Source organism: Hyla sarda, chromosome 13 (assembly GCF_029499605.1).
Source record: "Hyla sarda isolate aHylSar1 chromosome 13, aHylSar1.hap1, whole genome shotgun sequence".
NCBI classification, from domain to species: Eukaryota; Metazoa; Chordata; class Amphibia; order Anura; family Hylidae; genus Hyla; species Hyla sarda.
The window spans coordinates 7,551,143-7,570,199 of record NC_079201.1 but is presented as its reverse complement, the minus strand read 5'-3'; the positions used below and the strand labels follow the sequence as shown (position 1 = coordinate 7,570,199).

The following is a 19,057-nucleotide window of genomic DNA, read 5'->3' as shown; positions in this document are numbered from 1 at the left end:
ATCCTGTACCCCGAGTGTTATCCTGTACCCCGAGTGTTATCCTGTACCCAGAGTGTTATCCTGTACCTCAAGTGTTATCATCCTGTACCCCAAGTGTCATCATCCTGTACCCCGAGTGTTATCCTGTACCCAGAGTGTTATCCTGTACCCCAAGTGTTATCATCCTGTAACCCAAGTGTCATCATCCTGTACCCCAAGTGTCATCATCCTGTACCCCAAGTGTTATTATCCTGTACCCCAAGTGTTATCATCCTGTACCCCGAGTGTTATCCTGTACCCCGAGTGTTATCCTGTACCTCAAGTGTCATCATCCTGTACCCCAAGTGTTATCATCCTGTACCCCAAGTGTCATCATCCTGTACCCCAAGTGTCATCATCCTGTACCCCAAGTGTCATCATCCTGTACCCCAAGTGTCATCATCCTGTACCCCGAGTGTTATCATCCTGTACCCCGAGTGTTATCATCCTGTTCTCCAAGGGTTATCATCCTGTAGCCCAAATGTTATTATCCTGTAGCCCAAATGTTATCCTGTACCCCAAGTGTCATCATCCTGTACCCCAAGTGTCATCATCCTGTACCCCAAGTGTTATCCTGTACCCCAAGTGTTATCATCCTGTACCCCAAGTGTTATCATCCTGTATCCCGAGTGTTATCCTGTACCCCGAGTGTTATCCTGTACCCAGAGTGTTATCCTGTACCTCAAGTGTTATCATCCTGTACCCCAAGTGTCATCATCCTGTACCCCAAGTGTTATCATCCTGTACCCCAAGTGTCATCATCCTGTACCCCAAGTGTTATCATCCTGTACTCCAAGTGTTATTATCCTGTACCCCAAGTGTCATCATCCTGTACCCCAAGTGTTATCATCCTGTACCCCGAGTGTTATCATCCTGTTCTCCAAGTTTTATCATCCTGTAGCCCAAATGTTATTATCCTGTAGCCCAAATGTTATCCTGTACCCCAAGTGTTATCATCCTGTTCTCCAAGTGTTATCATCCTGTAGCCCAAATGTTATTATCCTGTAGCCCAAATGTTATTATCCTGTACCCCAAGTGTCAGTGTGTCATTGTTCTGTACCCCACATGTTGGTGTATCATAATCCTGTCACACTTCATGTACTTTTTTTTTTACAGGGGAGAAAACTGATGTTGCCTCCAGGATCCATTTCATCCACTACTTGGCACGGACCCCACAAATCTCTGCCGGATCTTAGATGGGCCATGAAGCAAGATCGGGTCATATTCTCTTGCGTCTCATGTGTCATTCTGTTTACATAGCTTTTTAGTCATTCATAAATATACAGTGGGTGAGCATCTGGTTATATATAAGAGCGCTGCTCAGGAGGATGACGCTGACCGTGATCATACAAGGATAGATGCCATGGTGTATACTTATCCATATGATAATACATGTAGATACATCGGACTATACATAGAACATGATGGATTGTAAGGAGTTTAATTTTCCAAGACCATTGCTGGGCACAAAGTCATCTCATGAGATCGAAGGAGATTTATGTTGTTGGTAAGGGCAATAAGGGCATGAAGGGAATCCTTATGCTTATTTGGCCATTACAGTGACCTGATTCCCATATAGGAAATAATAAGGGTTTTAGTTTTGTGTCTGGAGACCCGTGGAGAACATTCTGCTGCCTGCAACATCCTCCAGCATGACCGCTTTGGCGGTGGATCAGTAATGGTGTGGGGTGGCATTTCTTTGGGGGGCCGCACAGCTCTCCATGTGCTTGCCAGAGGTAGCCTGACTGCCATTAGGTACTGAGATGAGATCCTCAGACCCCTTGTGAGACCATATGCTGGTGCGGTTGGCCCTGGGTTCCTCCTAATACAAGACAATGCTAGACCTCATGTGGCGGGAGTGTGTCAGCAGTTCCTACAAGAGGAAGGCATTGATGCTATGGACTGGTCGCCCGTTCCCCAGACCTGAATCCGATTGAGCACATCTGGGACGTCTCGCTCCATCCACCACAGATTGTCCAGGAGTTGGCGAATGCTTTAGTCCAGGTCTGGGAGGACATCCCTCAGGAGACCATCCTCCACCTCATCAGGAGCATGCCCAGGCGTTGTAGGGAGGTCATACGAGCACATGGAGGCTACACACACTACTGTGCCTCATTGGGACTTGTTTTAAGGACATTACATAAAGTTGGATCAGCCTGTAGTGGGGTTTTCCACTGTGATTTTGAGTGTGACTCCAGATCCAGACCTCCATGGGTTGATACATTACATTTTTGTGTGATTTTGTTGTCAGCACATTCAACTATGGAAAGACAAAAGTATTTCATACGATTAGTTCATTTAGATCTAGGATGGGTTATCTCAATGTTCCCTTTATTTTTTTACGCAGTGTGTGTGTGTGTGTATGTGTGTATGTATGTATGTATGTGTATATATATATATATATATATATATATATATATATATATATATATATATATATCACTATTTGAAGCCGGCACAAATTGCTCAACGGCTATTTCTGTCAAGCTTTAAGATCTGGAAAATCAGAAGCAGCAGCCAAAGTGATGAGATTCAATGCTGTGACTCTCTCTCCAGAGAGGGGGAAGTGACACGATTAACCAAATACTTGGAACAGGATCTGTAGGAGGTGAGAATAGGAATGACTCCATCTAGTTTTTAGCTACTGCAGTGTTTTTCAACCAGGGTGCCTCCAGCTGTTTCAAACCTACAACTCCCAGCATGCCCGGACAGCCAAAGGCTGTCCGGGCATGCTGCGGGTTGTAGTTTTGGAACAGCTGAAGACACCCTGGTTGGTAAACACTGAGCTACTCACTGGTGATGGCTGGAACTAGCGTGTTCTAGGCTGATCATCTGTTCAATGGATGGATGTTGCTTGCTTCTTAAAAAGTCCCCATAATAGTTCAAGATTTAAAAAAAATTGTTGAAATAGCGCCACCCCCAGTCAACAGGTTGTGTGAGGTATTGCAGCTCAGACTCGTTGCCTTTAGTTGAGCTGAGCTGCAATACGAGACACAATCTATGGCGCTGTTTCACCATATTTTAATAATCCCATACTACCCAATTTTCTATGTCCCATTTCTTGACTCAGTAAACACTGGTTTCAACGTTCCTTTCTTTATACAGCTGCCATTTAGTCACCCAGTCGGACAGATCTGTCAATACATCATCTGCCCCTATCCACATAACCATGTGGTAACCTCGGAGGTAGGTACAAGGTTGGCTATATGGGTCGTAAACCACATTAGTTTTGTAGAAGGCAATAAGACCACCAATGTGGCCAACATTACACATCATACAGTTGGCACTCTGGTCTTCAGAACAGCAAATTTGTCTACTTACCCGTTAAAAGCTCCTCCACAACCATATCGATGGGTGACAATCCTTGGGAGATATTGTAATGTCGGCCATGTTGGATGTCGCCCAGCTTTAATAAAAGGCTTTATGACTTTTTTTATTATTATTTGGGGATTTTCTTATTTTAGAGACTAGGGATCATGCTTTTTCTGCAGGATACAGATGAGTCCCTCTGCCTATTGGCTGAATGTGATGTATTTAGATTCAGCCGCCCAGAGGCAAAGTGTCGGTAGTAATTACTATACGGCGCTGGTTGTGTCCTGGCAGGGCCCCCAGATGTGGCACGGGTTAACGTTGTCCTGTCTTGTAGACGCTGTGTCACAGCAGTCATCTCCCTGTAGCGAGAACGCCTGGCTGAGAGCCAGGCCCATTGTTAAACGTTACCAGAAGGCCTGGCCGGTAGCCAGTCCCAACTAGTTGCAGTCCTCTAACGCAAGCCACAACGGGTAAGAAACAGGAAGGTTAGGAACTAAGGAATGCTAAGAGAAGAAGGCCGACCACTCCATCACCAAAAGACGAGAATACCTACAGGAAAAACTGTGTGTATGGTTGGTGGAGTAGCTAAAGTCTGTGAAACCTTTAGCAAAAATAATGTAAATCTGCATCTGTATAGAAACTACATTTCACATTGGGGGAAGCAATTCGAGACCACTGGGAAATGTCTGGGCCACCCAATGACTTAAGAAGAAACAGCATTTGAGCCATGTACGAGCATAGTCCTAGAGAGTCCCCCAGGTTGACCAGTATGGAACCAGAGTATGGCATATCTTATGAAAACATCTGCGTTGTAAGCCATACAGATAACTTCTTCAGGAGGTGAAACCAAGCACCAAACAAAAACACTGGGACTATTGCACTGACTTGCAAGGCCGGTTGAATTAAGTTGAATTCACGGAAAGGCTGGTGTTTTATCTCAGTAGGAAGGTCAGTCGCCACAATGTTAAAATTTTGGATTCAGAAAAACCAATCTCCCTTATCGAGAATATGAGGGACTCACCCAAAGTAATTGTGTTCAGTGCAGTGAGCAGACGCAACGTCTATGGTCCTTTCTTTGTTGCAGAGGATCCGATCATACGCCGCTCTTACCTGTACAGTAATGCCTCAAGATGTGATGGCCTCGACATGCGATGGCCTCTCAGAGGCCATCGTATGTTGAAAGCAGTATCGACATACGATACTTTTTGCTGCTGCAGCTGCTACCAGACTACCGCTGGGCTATTAAGCAGGTTTACATACCAGTGCATGCCGGAGCAGCTAACCCCCGTGGTGCCGATGCAGCCTCCTTGCGCCGCGCGGATCCTCACGGTCATGTGACAATGTATTGTCACATGACAGTGACGTTGCCGGCCTGCGCCTCAGTCGAGGAGCGCCGCCGGGAGAGGAAGACGCGGAGCTGGTGAGTGCTCATTTGCATGGCAGCGGCGGCGTTAACCCCTCACCCCATGGCAGCGGCGGCATTAACCCCTCACCCAATGGCAGCGGCAGTGTTATCGCTGCCGCGGGGTGAACGGTTAACGCCGCCGCTGCCATGGGGTGAGGCGTCAACTTAACCCTTCACCCCATGGCAGCGGCAGTGTTAACACCTCACGCAGCGGCAGCGATAAAACTGCCGCTGCCATGGAGTGAAGGGTCAAGTTAACCCCTCGCCCCATGGCTGCGGTAGCATTAACCCCCCTCTCTTAAGCGCAGCACAAATCCCCACCAGGCCTGGCCCAAAGCCCCCACCTCGGGCCTGGACCAAAGCCCCCACCTCGGGCCTGGACCAAAGCCCCCACCTTGGGCCTGGACCAAAGCCCCCACCTCGGGCCTGGACCAAAGCCCCCACCTCGGGCCTGGCCACAAGCCCCCACCTCGGGCCTGGCCCCTGGTTGAAATTTCATGGACTCAGGAACCAATTTCCAGTTTTCCATATACATATGTACTCAACATATGATAGTTTCAAGATATGATGGTCCTCCCGGAACCAATTACCATCATATGTTGAGGGACCACTGTACATGTTAAACAAATGGTTTATGCCAAAGATAGAGGAAGATCTGCTAAATGTACAGTCGTGGCCAAAGGTTTTAAGACTGACAGAAATTTTTGATTGTTATGAAGAGTGGTCAGATGAATAAGTCCTTCCTTGCCATCATAATAAAAGGGGTATTCTGGCATTTGACATCATATTCCGGAATACCCATTTAACACAATAAAAAAGAAAAATAATACTTTCCGCTCAATTTCAGTCCTGCCGCACAATGACTAGCTACCATCTTGTTGGCTCAGAAGAAAGTGTTACGGACGACAAGGCAGCTGATGATATGCTGATGGAATAATAAGAGCAGGCCAGTTGCTTTAAAAGAAAAGGGGAATGGTGATTGAAATCGCTGTCTTCTGTTAAAGTGTACCTGTCATCAACAAAAACTTTTTATATAATGTAGCCAACACCATTATATGTATATTTGTAATATACATTGGTTAAAAATTGTGTATATTTTTGGGTGAAAAAATGCTGTCCCTGCAGCTATTGTCTGTGTGTCTCTGTGAGGAGTCCAAAAACAGGAAGTGAGAATAGGACAAACAGGGATCTGTGCAGGATCTGTGATATATGAGCCAGGAGCGTGTTATAGAGCCTCAGTGCACACTGTCCTGCTTTTTCTTAGTGCACAAAGCCGTGCTTGTCCACCCTCACTTCCTGTATTTGGACTCCTCATAGAGACACACATGCAATAGCTGCAGGTGGAAAAAAAAACATATTTTTTAATGAATGCATATTACAGATATACATATAATCGTATTATCTACATTATATAAAAAAAAAATTTAACGACAGGTACACTTTAACCATGGTTACCTCCATGCAGTTATCATTACTTTGCATCAAAAGCACTTTACAGGCAAGGGTATTGCTGCTTGTAAGCTTGCCATCCAATCGGATCATTAATAACTTCGTGGAGAGAGGTTTAATTGCCCTGAAAAAGGCTTCAGGGCGCCCAAGACCAGCAAGTGCTTGAACCATCTCCTAAAGAGGATTCAGCTACAGGATTGGTTCAGCATCACTGCAGAGCTTGCTCAGGAATAGCAACAAGAAGGTAGTGCTCACCTTATCTTCTCCAGAGGATAATTCATGAAGTACGGGGATTAAACTACTGGGTAATGGGATAAAGTTATTTTTTCTGATGAAACCCCGTCCAGACTATTTGGGACATCTAGAAGAATGCTCCTCTGGAGAAGATAAGGTGATCACTACAAAGAGTCCTGTGTCATGCCGACACTCAAGCCTCCTGAGACCATTCATGTATGGGGTCTCTATTCATCCCAAGAAGTGGGCTCACTCATAATTCATCCCAAGAAGTGGGCCCACTACCACAAATAAAGAATAGTAACAAACACTGTCTTTTCCACCTTGATGGAAACCATGTCACAAGGCAAAAAGGTAATAACGAAGGGGCTCAGTAAACAAAACATTGAGATTTTGGGCCATGGCCTGGAAACTCCCCAGATCTCAATTCCATGGATTTTATTTAACCCCCATAATTTCGTCCAGAATCAGCAAAAAAGGCTACAATATTTACGGCAGTATTTTTGGCCAATTACAAACCAAAAAAAGTGCAGGAAAATAAAATATGCCAGTACATTTTACGATGTGTGCACTTAGTCTAGGAGAACTTTTACACAATTGACCTAGACATTCAGGGGGACGCTAAGCCCACCCACTGACCCACCACCGTCCAACTGGAGAATAAACAAGACTATTGAAAGTAAATTCTTTAAAAGCTCAGTTGTCTCATCAGCCCATCTGGACTAAGCATCACGGCCTCTGACAACCAGCCTCAAGCTTCTGGAATGACACGGGCCCTTGGTATTCTGCCAAAGTAAATCAGCTAAGTGTGACAGGGACAGGCGCTGGTTGGGTCAGGAGGAAGGTTCAACAGAGAGGAGTCCCTTGTGACTCCCAGCTAGAAGCCGGGAGAACCCATCAACATCCAGAGTGGGATTTTATGTTGTTCTCTGTTGACCACACATGATCAATGCTACAATATGTAAAATAGTAAGGCCAGGTTCACACTACAGAATCCACGGCTGGAAAATTACCGGCCGGAGATTCTGTGCGTTGCCAGCGCTGACGGATTCAGTCACAGACGGCAATGTCTGCGGTGAAGATTCCGCCACAACATTGAGCAGGTTCCTTGTTCTGGTGTAATCATTTGAATATCCACCCTGAAAATTCCGCAGTGTAAATGGGTTAACAGAAAACCCAGTTACCTGAATTTTACCTTTAGGCAGCGAAACTCCAACTAAAATTCGGAATTCTGATCGGAAATTCCATAGTGTGAACCCAGCCTTAAAGGGGTACTCCGGGAAAGTAAATATATATATATGCTCCAAAGTCCCCACAGTGCCTGGATATGTTCCCTATAAACCACCCTGCCTGCTATACATGGCTCTTGTAGCCCCTGTTCTCTTCCTCTGGCTGCTTCATATTCTTTGCCATCCTTCCCTCCCCTTGCCTAAATCTCCCAGCAATCATTGCAGCTCTGATCTGCCAGCCAGCTCACTCTCCGAGAGCAGCCCCCACCCTCCTGATCTGAGCAGCAGAGAGAGATTCAGTGTCTGATTGTCTGAGGCTGCACACGTCTCCCAGTTCTCAGCACTAAAGGGAGCATCATCAGTGCAGGGCAGAAACCACATGGTCTATGTCTCTCAGGAGGGTGGGGGCTGCTTTCAGAGAGGGACTTGGACAGATACATAGTGGAAGGCTGGATAATGTCATTTTGTCACTTCATACATTTAAGTGACAACCAAAGAAGGGAAACTGCTCTATACAACTAATTAATGATTTTTAGACAATTAAATAGGTTTATGAGAGAAAAAGATGGGCTATGGGTTTGGTTCCCCGGAGTACCCCTTTGAGGTAAAGGCAAGTAGATATTTAGCAAAAACTACAACTTTCAGAATGTTTCAACAGTCTGCAGATGCTATGGCATGATGGGAGTGTTAGTTTTGGAACAGCTGGAGGGTCAAAGAATGGAGTGCCCTGTTTTAGGGCAAATAAATAAAGAAAACCATCTGTGGTGCTACCTGTAGGTCTGCACCCTTCACTTTTACAGTGTACCTATAGATTTGTGCTTTAGTTTCAAGGGGATTGTCTAGTCTGGGTACCTAATAGAATCAACTAGGGTGCCTCCAGCTGTTGCAAAACTACAACTCTCAGCATGCCCGGACAGCCTACAGCTGTCCGGGCATGCTGTGAGTTGTAGTTTTGCAACAGCTGGAGGCACCCTGGTTGGGAAACAATGGCATAGATACATAGGTTCCCTATTCGAGCTGCAGTATTTAGGTTAAACCGCACCATAACGGTTCCCACAAAGTCACGATTAGGGGGGCTTTACCATAGTGTAAGTGTTGTGTCGCAATAAAATAACTGATACATACAGATCTTTTCTCTTATCACAGACTGTGAGCTCCAACTGTTGAGCGCTCGCAGCTTTTTTGTGGAGTTTGGATGTTTTTGTAGGAATTTGGCCACAATATCGCAGCTATTAATATCCGAGCAATGATTTATTGCCCGTTTGTTCTGGACAAAAAAATCCACTAATCTAAGGTTATTCTTTGTCATTTATTGTTCTCAGTTGGTTTTACTTTTTTTTTTTCGCTTTGATTTTTTTCATAGCCATATATGGGGAAACTAGCCATCTGTAGAAAAGGCAAACATTTGTGTAAGAAGAACAAAAATAAAGAGGAAAAAAAGGGGACCATAGACCTTCAATAGCTGCTATCAAAGTAGAAAAGGATCTGGTTGAAATCCCCATGCCAAATCTGTTAGGTTTGGAAGGCCCCATATATATTAGACAGTCATCCCTAATATAGTAGTTCTATTCTTGTACATAAGGGGCAGTATTATAGTATTTATATTCTTGTACAGTATATAGGAGCAGTATTATAGTAGTTCTATTCATGTACAGTATATAGGAGCAGTATTATAGTAGTTCTATTCTTGTATATAGGAGCAGTATTATAGTAGTTATATTCTTGTGTATAGGAGGCAGTATTATAGTAGTTATATTCTTGTATATAGGAGCAGTATTATAGTAGTTCTATTCTTGTATATAGGAGCAGTAATATAGTAGTTATATTCTTGTATATAGGAGGCAGTATTATAGTAGTTATATTCTTGTATATAGGAGCAGTATTATAGGAGTTATATTCTTGTATATAGGAGCAGTATTATAGTAGTTATATTCTTGTATATAGGAGCAGTATTATAGTAGTTATATTCTTGTATATAAGAGGCAGTATTATAGTAGTTATATTCTTGTATATAGGAGCAGTATTACAGTAGTTATATTCTTGTATATAGGAGGCAGTATTATAGTAGTCATATTCTTGTATATAGGAGCAGTATTATAGTAGTTATATTCTTGTATATAGGGGCAGTATTATAGTAGTTATATTCTTGTATATAGGAGTCAGTATTATAGTAGTTATATTCTTGTACATAGGAGGCAGTATTATAGTAGTTATATTCTAGTATATAGGAGCAGTATTATAGCAGTTTTATTGTTGTATATAGGGGGCAGTATTATAGTAGTTATATTCTTCTATATAAGAGCAGTATTATAGTAGTTATATTCTTGTATATAGGAGCAGTATTATAGTAGTTATATTCTTGTATATAGGAGGCAGTATTATAGTAGTTATATTCTTGTATATAGGAGGAGTATTATAGTAGTTATATTCTTGTATATAGGAGCAGTATTATAGTATTTATATTCTTGTATATAGGAGCAGTATTATAGTAGTTATATTCTTATATATAGGAGCAGTATTATAGTAGTTATATTCTTGTATATAGGGGCAGTATTATAGTAGTTATATTCTTGTATATAGGAGTCAGTATTATAGTAGTTATATTCTAGTATATAGGAGCAGTATTATAACAGTTATATCCAAGTGGGGTAGGGGGTTGGCACTAGGTGCCTCGTACCGGTATCTGGTAAGTCTCCTCGGGATGCGCTTCAGTGTTGGCTGGTAGCGGAGTAGATGAAGTCTGTGAAGCACGCTCTGCTTCTCTGTTTGCAGTGGAGATTAGAGTGATGCGAATCCTCCGGTTTTGCCAAAGATGGGGTGCAAGTGCCGTATCACTGTATAACATCATAGTGTGGAGAAAATCATCATCCTATTCCTTTATCAGTACAATACACTAATATCAAGTGGAGAGTCTCTAAGCCCCCCCAGTAAGACTGTATGCCAATTGGGGAATTAATTTCTGCAAGCAATTTTTAAAAGTCTGCATATTATCATTATCATTTTTAATTAATAATTAATTAATTTTTTTTTTTTACTTATGTTTGATGCAAGGGCCCTGCAGAAGACATTAGTATATTATAAATAAATAGTAAATTAATCTATTGGACATATTTTCCCTTGTCTTTTCTTTCTTTTCTTCCATTTTCATATCCTTAACCTAGCAGGGCTGTTTTTTAATCCAAATTTTTTTTTCAGATTTGTAATTCTATTAAAAAAAATCTTAATTCTTCCAGTACTTATTAGTGGCTGTATACTACAGAGTAAATACTTATCTTTTTGGATTTTTATTTCTGTCACGACCACGGTGCTCTCTGCTGACACCTCTGCCCATGTCAGAAACTGTCCATGTCAGGAGAAAATCCACATAGCAAACATATGCTGCTCTGGACAGTTCCAAAAATGCACAGAGATGTCAGCAGCAGAGAGCACTGTGGTTATGACAGAAAAGAAATCCCAAAAGAAACGTCACGGCCCCCCCCCCCCCCCGTCAATACAAGTCTATGGGAGGGGTGTGGCGGTCTTCACGCCCCCTGCCATAGACTTGCATCAAGGGGACGGGCCGTGATGTCATGAGGGGCGGAGCCTTGACGTCACGATGCTCCGGCCCCTGTATCGCCCGTCATTACGCACAGAGCAAACTCGCTCTGTGCAGTAATCATGGCGGGGTACCGCAGCGGCGATCCCCGGGGTCCCCAGCAGCGGGACCGCAGCGATCCAACATCTTATCCCCTATCCTTTGGATAGGGGATAAGATGCCAGGGGCGGAGTACTCCTTTAAGGCTTTGGTCTGATTTTTTCACTTACAATCATAAGAATAAAATTGTTCTATAAGTTTAAATAACTTAAATGGGTTATCCAGGAAAAACGTTTTTTTTATATATCAACTGGCTCCAGAAAGTTAAACAGATTTGTAAATTACTTCTATTAAAAAAATCTTAATCCTTTCAATAATTATCAGCTGCTGAAGTTGAGTTGTTGTTTTCTGTCTGGCAACACTGCTCTCTGCTGACATCTCTGCTTGTCTCGGGAACTGCAGAGTAGAAGAGGTTTGCTATGGGGATTTGCTTCCAAACTGTGCGGTTCCCGAGACACGTGTCATCAGAGAGCACTTAGACAGAAAAGAACAACTCAACTTCAGCAGCTCATAATTACTGAAAGGATTAAGATTTTTTAATAGAAGTAATTTACAAATCTGTTTAACTTTCTGGAGCCAGTTGAGATATAAAAAAAACGTTTTTCCTGGATAACCCATTTAAGTTATTTAAACTTATAATCCTTTCAGTAATTATGAGCTGCTGAAGTTGAGTTGTTCTTTTCTGTCTAAGTGCTCTCTGATGACACGTGTCTCGGGAACCGCACAGTTTAGAAGCAAATCCCCATAGCAAACCTCTTCTACTCTGCAGTTCCCGAGACAAGCAGAGATGTCAGCAGAGCACTGTTGCAAGACAGAAAACAACAACTCAACTTCAGCAGCTGATAATTATTGAATGGATTAAGATTTTTTAATAGAAGTAATTTACAAATCTGTTTAACTTTCTGGAGCCAGTTGATATATATATAAAAAATTTTTTTTCCTGGATAACCCCTTTAACTAACAAGGTTAAATCTTTAGCTGGGACCTTAGTCTTACTGCAGGCCCCAGCTTCACAATGGTTGGACATTCATATTACCGATATTTGTATTACAATCCTTGGAATGTGAATTCCATCCATTATCTACAAACTTGACTTCAACGTTGCGGCTCCTTGTAACAATCCTGCCATCTAGAGGCCAAATCTAACATAACATCCTATTAATTATTGGCTACACATTGTTATGGGACAGTTATCCTCGACCTACAGCCCAAAGCTATTAGGACAAGCTGCAAGTTGTAGTTTTGCAAAGGGATCCCAGCTATAGGAGGTTTAGTAAAGTGAATATTGTTCTTGTTGTTTTTTGTTTTTTTTTTTCTGTTTTTTAATTTCTGACATCCTAATGCTTGGGGTGATAAAATTATATAAATGAATGAGGAGGAAATGGGATCTGTTCTAATCATTTTTTTTTTCTCTATGAGGCAGGAGTTACGCTATTTCTGATCGTCCCTGTTGATGAATGGTCTAAAGCAGTGGTCTCCAAGTTGCGAACCTCCAAATGTTGCAAAACTACAACTCCCAGCATGCCCAGCATGTTTGTCAGAAGTACACACACCAATAATTCCTACCTTACTTCTCTGGACAATCACAGCACAACACATACACAATCACAGCACAAACATTGGGCCTCCAGCTGTTGCAAATCTACAACTCCCAGCATGCCCGGACAGCCGTTGGCTGTCCGGGCATGCTGGGAGTTGTAGTTTTTCAACACCTGGAGGTCCGCAGGTTGGAGACCACTGGTCTAAAGCATGAAACTTCAACTTCTATGACTGGTAATTGACTTACCATGTTCATCATTATGTCCATGTGTCATGTTTTCTCTCAGTTGCGCCCCCTAGCTCTTTGCACAAGATCTAAATAAAAAAAATATATCTCTCTCTCATATATATATATATATATATATATATATATATATATGCGCACTGTCAATAATAACCATTCCGATGACCTTTAATGACCCCTGCCCCCCCACCCCATGGTTGCTATGGCGCACAATAAGTGGCATTAACACCCCCTCACTGCACCACAAATGCTACACAATGAGCAATCTGTTTGTGTCAGGCTGATCTAGTTGCCATGGTTACAGTAATAGACATTTTTATTTGTGCGCCGCAGTATCTTTCCGGGATACAAAGTGTCTTAAACCTGATAGATTATCCTGTGCGTGCCGCCATACCATCCATTATAAAGGCTTTGGGTGAAATGGAGCGGATGCTGGTAAACAAACCAAGTTTATTCAGAAATCTGTTCTCTTGTGGCAAAGAACCTAAATATCGACACCATATAGCGGTGACTTGACAGCTGAAGCTCCTGTAATGCAAAGGGGAATTATTAATTTCTACACGAGGCAATAAGGATAACGTACACTGCTGGTGTAAAGATGACAGGGATTCATAAGGCACCATTAAAGGGGTTATCCAGGAAAAAACTTTTTTTTATACATCAACTGGCTCCAGAAAGTTAAACAGATTTGTAAATTACATCTATTAAAAAAATCTTAATCCTTTCAGTACTTATGAGCTTCTGAAGTTAAGGTTGTTCTTTTCTGTCTAAGTGCTCTCTGATGACATGTGTCTCGGGAACCTCCCAGTTTAGAAGCAAATCCCCATAGCAAACCTCTTCTTAACTGGTCGGTTCCTGAGACAAGTGTCATCAGAGAGCACTTAGACAGAAAAGAACAACCTTAACTTCAGAAGCTCATAAGTACTGAAAGGATTAAGATTTTTTAATAGATGTAATTTACAAATCTGTTTAACTTTCTGGAGCCAGTTGATATATATAAAAAAGTTTTTTCCTGGATAACCCCTTTAACTAGCAGACATGGTTCATCATTTAGCGATATTGCTATTATAACTCAAATAGGCACTGTCATTTGATCACACTTTACATAGATCAATAGTGCAAGTAAATGTGGGATACTGCCTACTCAAATCTATTTCCCTGAAAATCAACTTAGCTTTGTCCTCAGTCTGCATGACAAGCAATACAAGTCTATGGAGGAGGGAACTCCGTCCGTCAGCTCTGGGAGAACCGCAAATTATAGATGAAGCCTGCCAAGCAGAAATGTGCTGAAAAAATACCATATACAACAAGTTATCTACTGCCCGTGTACAGACACAGGACAACTTATGCTGAAAAGTCAACTAAAATGGCAGGTGCGCTTTAAAGGGGTACTCCGCCCCAAGACATCTTATCCCCTATCCTTTGGATAAGATGTCTGATCACTAGGGTCCTGATGCTGGGGACCCCACGATCTCCCTGCTGCACCCACCATTCGTTTAGAGCGTTGGATGCAGCGCCGGAGGCTCGTAACGTGACGGTCACACACCCTCAATGCAAGTCTATGGGAGGGGGCGTGACGGCTGTTACGCCCCCTCCTATAGACTTGCATTGAGGGTGCATGGCCTCCGGCTGGATAGGGTATAAGATGCCTAGGGGCGGAGTACCCCTTTAAATCCAGAGCTTTATGTAGCTCCTTACCACACCCAACACGTTTCCTATACTTGAGTACAATATTAAGGGGCTTGTTTTTAATGGCTATTATCAGTGCCTATGGAACTACCGTTGTCACTTGGCTCTCCCTGACTTTCCCTGATGAATGTAACCAAGGAAACACGTTGGGTATGGTAATTAGTTACAGGAAGCTCTGGACTTCAGTTATATAAAGTACTGTAATAGCAATATACTAAATGATGGAACATCCTCCTGTGCTAAAGTAGTATAAAGTATAGAATAAAGATAGACTTGGTATGCAGACGTGCTACCAGTATTGTAACAGCATGTACTTGGTATGCACCTTGTGCTAATGGATAGTATTCTTTTATTACCTGCTCTATACAAGATGCACCGAGAGTTCATAAATATTGATGATATTGTCTGCTAAAGCACTGCATGTGTATATGATCTATACATTATTGGCTTTTTTTTTGGGAGACTGCTAAATATGAATGCACCTGCACCATAGCCTCTGGTGTACGATTGAAAGTGATATACAGGAATAGAAAAATAGAGCCAATTTCTTCCAAAAACACTACCACACCTGTCTTCAGGTTGTGTGTGATATTACAACTTGGCTCTGTACACTTCAATGGAACTTAGTTGTAATATGTGTCCATGTCATGAACTGTCCAGAGCAGAAACAAATCCCTATAGCAAACCTCTCCTACTCTGGACAGTTCCTGACATGGACAGAGGTGTCAGCAGAGAGCACTGTGGTCAGACAGAAAAGAGATCCAAAAAGAAAAGAACTTCCTCTGTAGTATACAGCAGCTGATAAGTATACAGCAGCTGATAAATACTGGAACGATTAAGATTTTTATATAGAAGTAATTTATAAATCTGTTTAACTTTTTGACACCAGTTGATTTTAGAATTTTTTTTTCCACCGGAGTACCCCTTTAAATATATTCTTTACTCCTGATCCAATGACCAGGTTTGGACTGGCGGTGGATGTGTTTGGAAAGTTAGAAAAGAAGCCATATGTCCCAGCAAAGAAGGATGTGGCTAGCTATAGGAAGAGATGAAATACCTGGTCAATATTTGGAGTGGAACTACACGTACCAGGTGTCAAATCTAAAAGGTAAAGCAGAAATGTAATTCAGGATCAAAGCCAATATCAGGATCAGAGTCAGGAGTTGAATTGCAATAGGAAGAATCGCTGAGCAAAAGATGTATCATAAACTGAAGGCAGGGTACAGAAGATTGAGTCCCCAATAAATAGGCAGCCGGGGAAGAATTTGCCAAAAAATGTATATATATTTTTTTTCACACAAATTTTGTGACTTTTCGCCATATATACCTTTAACGCTAAGGAGGAGGGAAGGAGTTTGGCAGGGGCGTAGTCCTGCATGGAGGGGGCGTGCTGGAGGATAGCTCTCCTCACATGCCACTTTAGGGCTAATTTGCTACACTAAAAGTCGCAGGATTTTCGCCAGCTCAAAGCTGGTATAGCTTTCTCTGCTGGTTGGAATTGCAGCCACTGGGCTGCTGGATTTAATAAAAGGTAAGTAAATCCAGCATGGCAAAAATGGGCGGAGCTTTACTTGCAAAAACGCCGCACATAGTAAATGACCCCCGTAGCTGTTTACTTGGCATGGATGAAAAGAAAGGTAAAAGAGAGATGATACCCAGCACTCACCAGTAATGCACAGTGAAGATTTATTTTGCCATAGTGTAGTACAAAGACGCGTTTCGGCGTGGGAGCCTTCCTCAGCTGTCTGCCTAGGCAGACAGCTGAGGAAGGCTCCCACGCCGAAACACGTCCTACTACACTATGGCATAATAAATCTTCACTGTGCATTACTGGTGAGTGCTGGATATCATCTTTCTTCTACCTGTGGCTTTACCCTACCTCGTGCACCACCACAGATTCCATGGAAGTGCCGACATATCCCTATATTGAAAAGAAAGGTAAGACATGACATTTTTAGCTAACAAAATATCTGACTTGTTAGGGAGGGTTCAGACGAGCAAAGGGCATCGGCCCATGCATTCTATAGTGAATGGTTGCCATGGCTGCTGCCCAGTATCCAATAATTCCCCGAGCTGGCATTCACAACCTTTCATATTGTATTTGTCTATTCCATTGCCATTGAATACATTGCTATCCATGCCTGTTCCCCAGAAATGCATATTCAGGATTCTTAATGGAGCTGTGCGGGTATAGACACTTCTATTTCTATAATGGTCACCATGGCAACAGTATTATTAATCCCTGACTCCCTCTGGGTATCTGTCCTTGTGCCGCGCTGGCCGTCACGGCCTGTGTCTTACGGCATGACGCACGTGCATTAAGATTTAACAAAGTCGGGATTGAGGGGGAGGACAGGTTAAGAGAGTTCGAGAAGGAACGAGAGAGAGAAGTTAATGAGATATCAAAGAAAAAAAAGTGAATTTTATATACAGTTAGATCCGGGGTTTGGCTTTTCGCAAATAGTTGACTCCATGTTTTAGTAATTCTGTTATATTGGGTTGAATGGCAGACCAACAGTGATCGTTTACCATCGTTATAATCGAACAAACATAGAAAAATCCAAACATTCAAAAATTCATAATACTGTATAGTTCTATAATGGTCAGAGCAATGTATTTCTGCTGAGCTCCAAATCCTCAAACAAGCGCTGGGCCCCTTTATATCGGGATGATCTTCTTAGAGTCCATGCGCACTACAGGATTTCCACCCCCGAGATTCTGTGTGCAGCAGGCGTGGCCGGAATGAATCGGTGCTATGACCACGCAGACATTGGCGACATGTTCCCTCTTTTAGCGAAGTTTGGAATTGGAATTTTAAAAGGGGTACTCCGGTGGAAAACTTTTATTTTATTTTTTTAATCAACTGGTGCCAGAAAAGTTTAACAGATTTGTAAATTACTTCTATTAAAAAATCTTACTCCTTCCATTCCTATTTAGCTTCTGAATACTACAGCGGAAATTATTTTCTTTTTGGAACACAGAGCTCTCTGCTGAATCACGAGCCCAGTGCTCTCTGCTGACATTTCTGTCCATTTTAAGAACTGTCCAGAGTAGGAGAAAATCCCCATAGCAAACATATGCTGCTCTGGACAGTTCCTAAAATGGACAGAGATGTCAACAGAGAGCACTGTGCTCTGTGTTCCAAAAAGAAAATAATTTCCTCTGTAGTACTCAGCAGCTAATAAGTACTGGAAGGATTACGTTTTTTTTAAATAGAAGTAATTTACAAATCTGTATAACTTTCTTGCACCAGTTGATAAAAAAAAAGTTTTCCACCGGAGTACCCCTTTAACTGTGGAAATACCACAGTGTGCACAGTGTAGCAACATTTAATTGAAGACAAAGCTGCTGCACAAAATCTCCAGGCTGAAATTGCGTAGTGTCCGTGGGCCCTTAGTATACACCATCAATATCAGCTCTCCATTGGTTACCAGAAACCGCTCCATATTTTAGTAGTGGTTGCTCCTGGTATTGGAGCTCAAAGCAGTTCAGTCCCATTCAGAATAAATGTAGTACTCCGCCGAAAAACATCTTATCCCCTATCCAGTGGGGGAACTCCCGCAATCTCCGGCGTGGCACTCGAGTCATCCGCGCACGGAGCAACCTTCGCTCCGTGCCGGGTTTACTAACGACAACAGCCGCCACACCCCCTCCATTCATGTCTATGGGAGGAGGCGTGGCAGCTACGTAGTAGCTGCCACGCCCCCTCCCATAGACATGAATAGAGGGGGCGTGGCGTGACGTCACGAACACAAAAGCTCCAAGCTTCCATGTTCTGGATGCCGACATTGCAGGCCTGGAGATCGTGTGGGTCCCCAGTGGTGGGACTACCACAATCAGACATCTTATCCCCTATCCTTTAGATAGGGGATAAGATGTTTTTTGGTGGAGTACCCCTTTAATGGGACTGAGCTGCAATACCAGACACAGCCACCACATAAAGAATGGCACTGTACTTGATCAACAATCTTCCGATCGGAATGGCTGCTGAGAGGTGGAGCCTCACTGCTCTTAGTGCAGCGTGCCCTGTCCTTAGGAAAGTCTATCCGTTTTTTTTTAGAGCATATTCTCATAAATATAAATATATATATATATATATATATATATATATAAATAATTATCCTGAACATTCTGGTTTACGATTAGGACTAATCTTCTGAATGTAGACGTATTCCTAGAGGCCATCTAGACAGCAGTAGCACATGAAATTGTCCTCCATTCACTGCTCATCCTGAGCCCCCTGATTCATGAATATAGTGAAGACACTGAAGCAGGTGGGATATAACTAGGCATAACAATGCAGA

At 42.6% G+C, this 19,057-nt stretch overlaps 1 protein-coding gene across 1 annotated transcript in view; it reads right to left on the bottom strand.

The window, feature by feature from the left end:
- MYH10 (myosin heavy chain 10) overlaps nucleotides 1-10,441 on the bottom strand; it is a 124,747-nt gene extending 114,306 nt beyond the window's left edge. The window contains exon 1 of the mRNA XM_056550218.1: nucleotides 10,325-10,441. The gene's annotated coding sequence lies outside the window, so the exon portion shown is untranslated. The remainder of the gene's footprint in view (nucleotides 1-10,324) is intronic.
- Nucleotides 10,442-19,057: the final 8,616 nt, after the last annotated feature.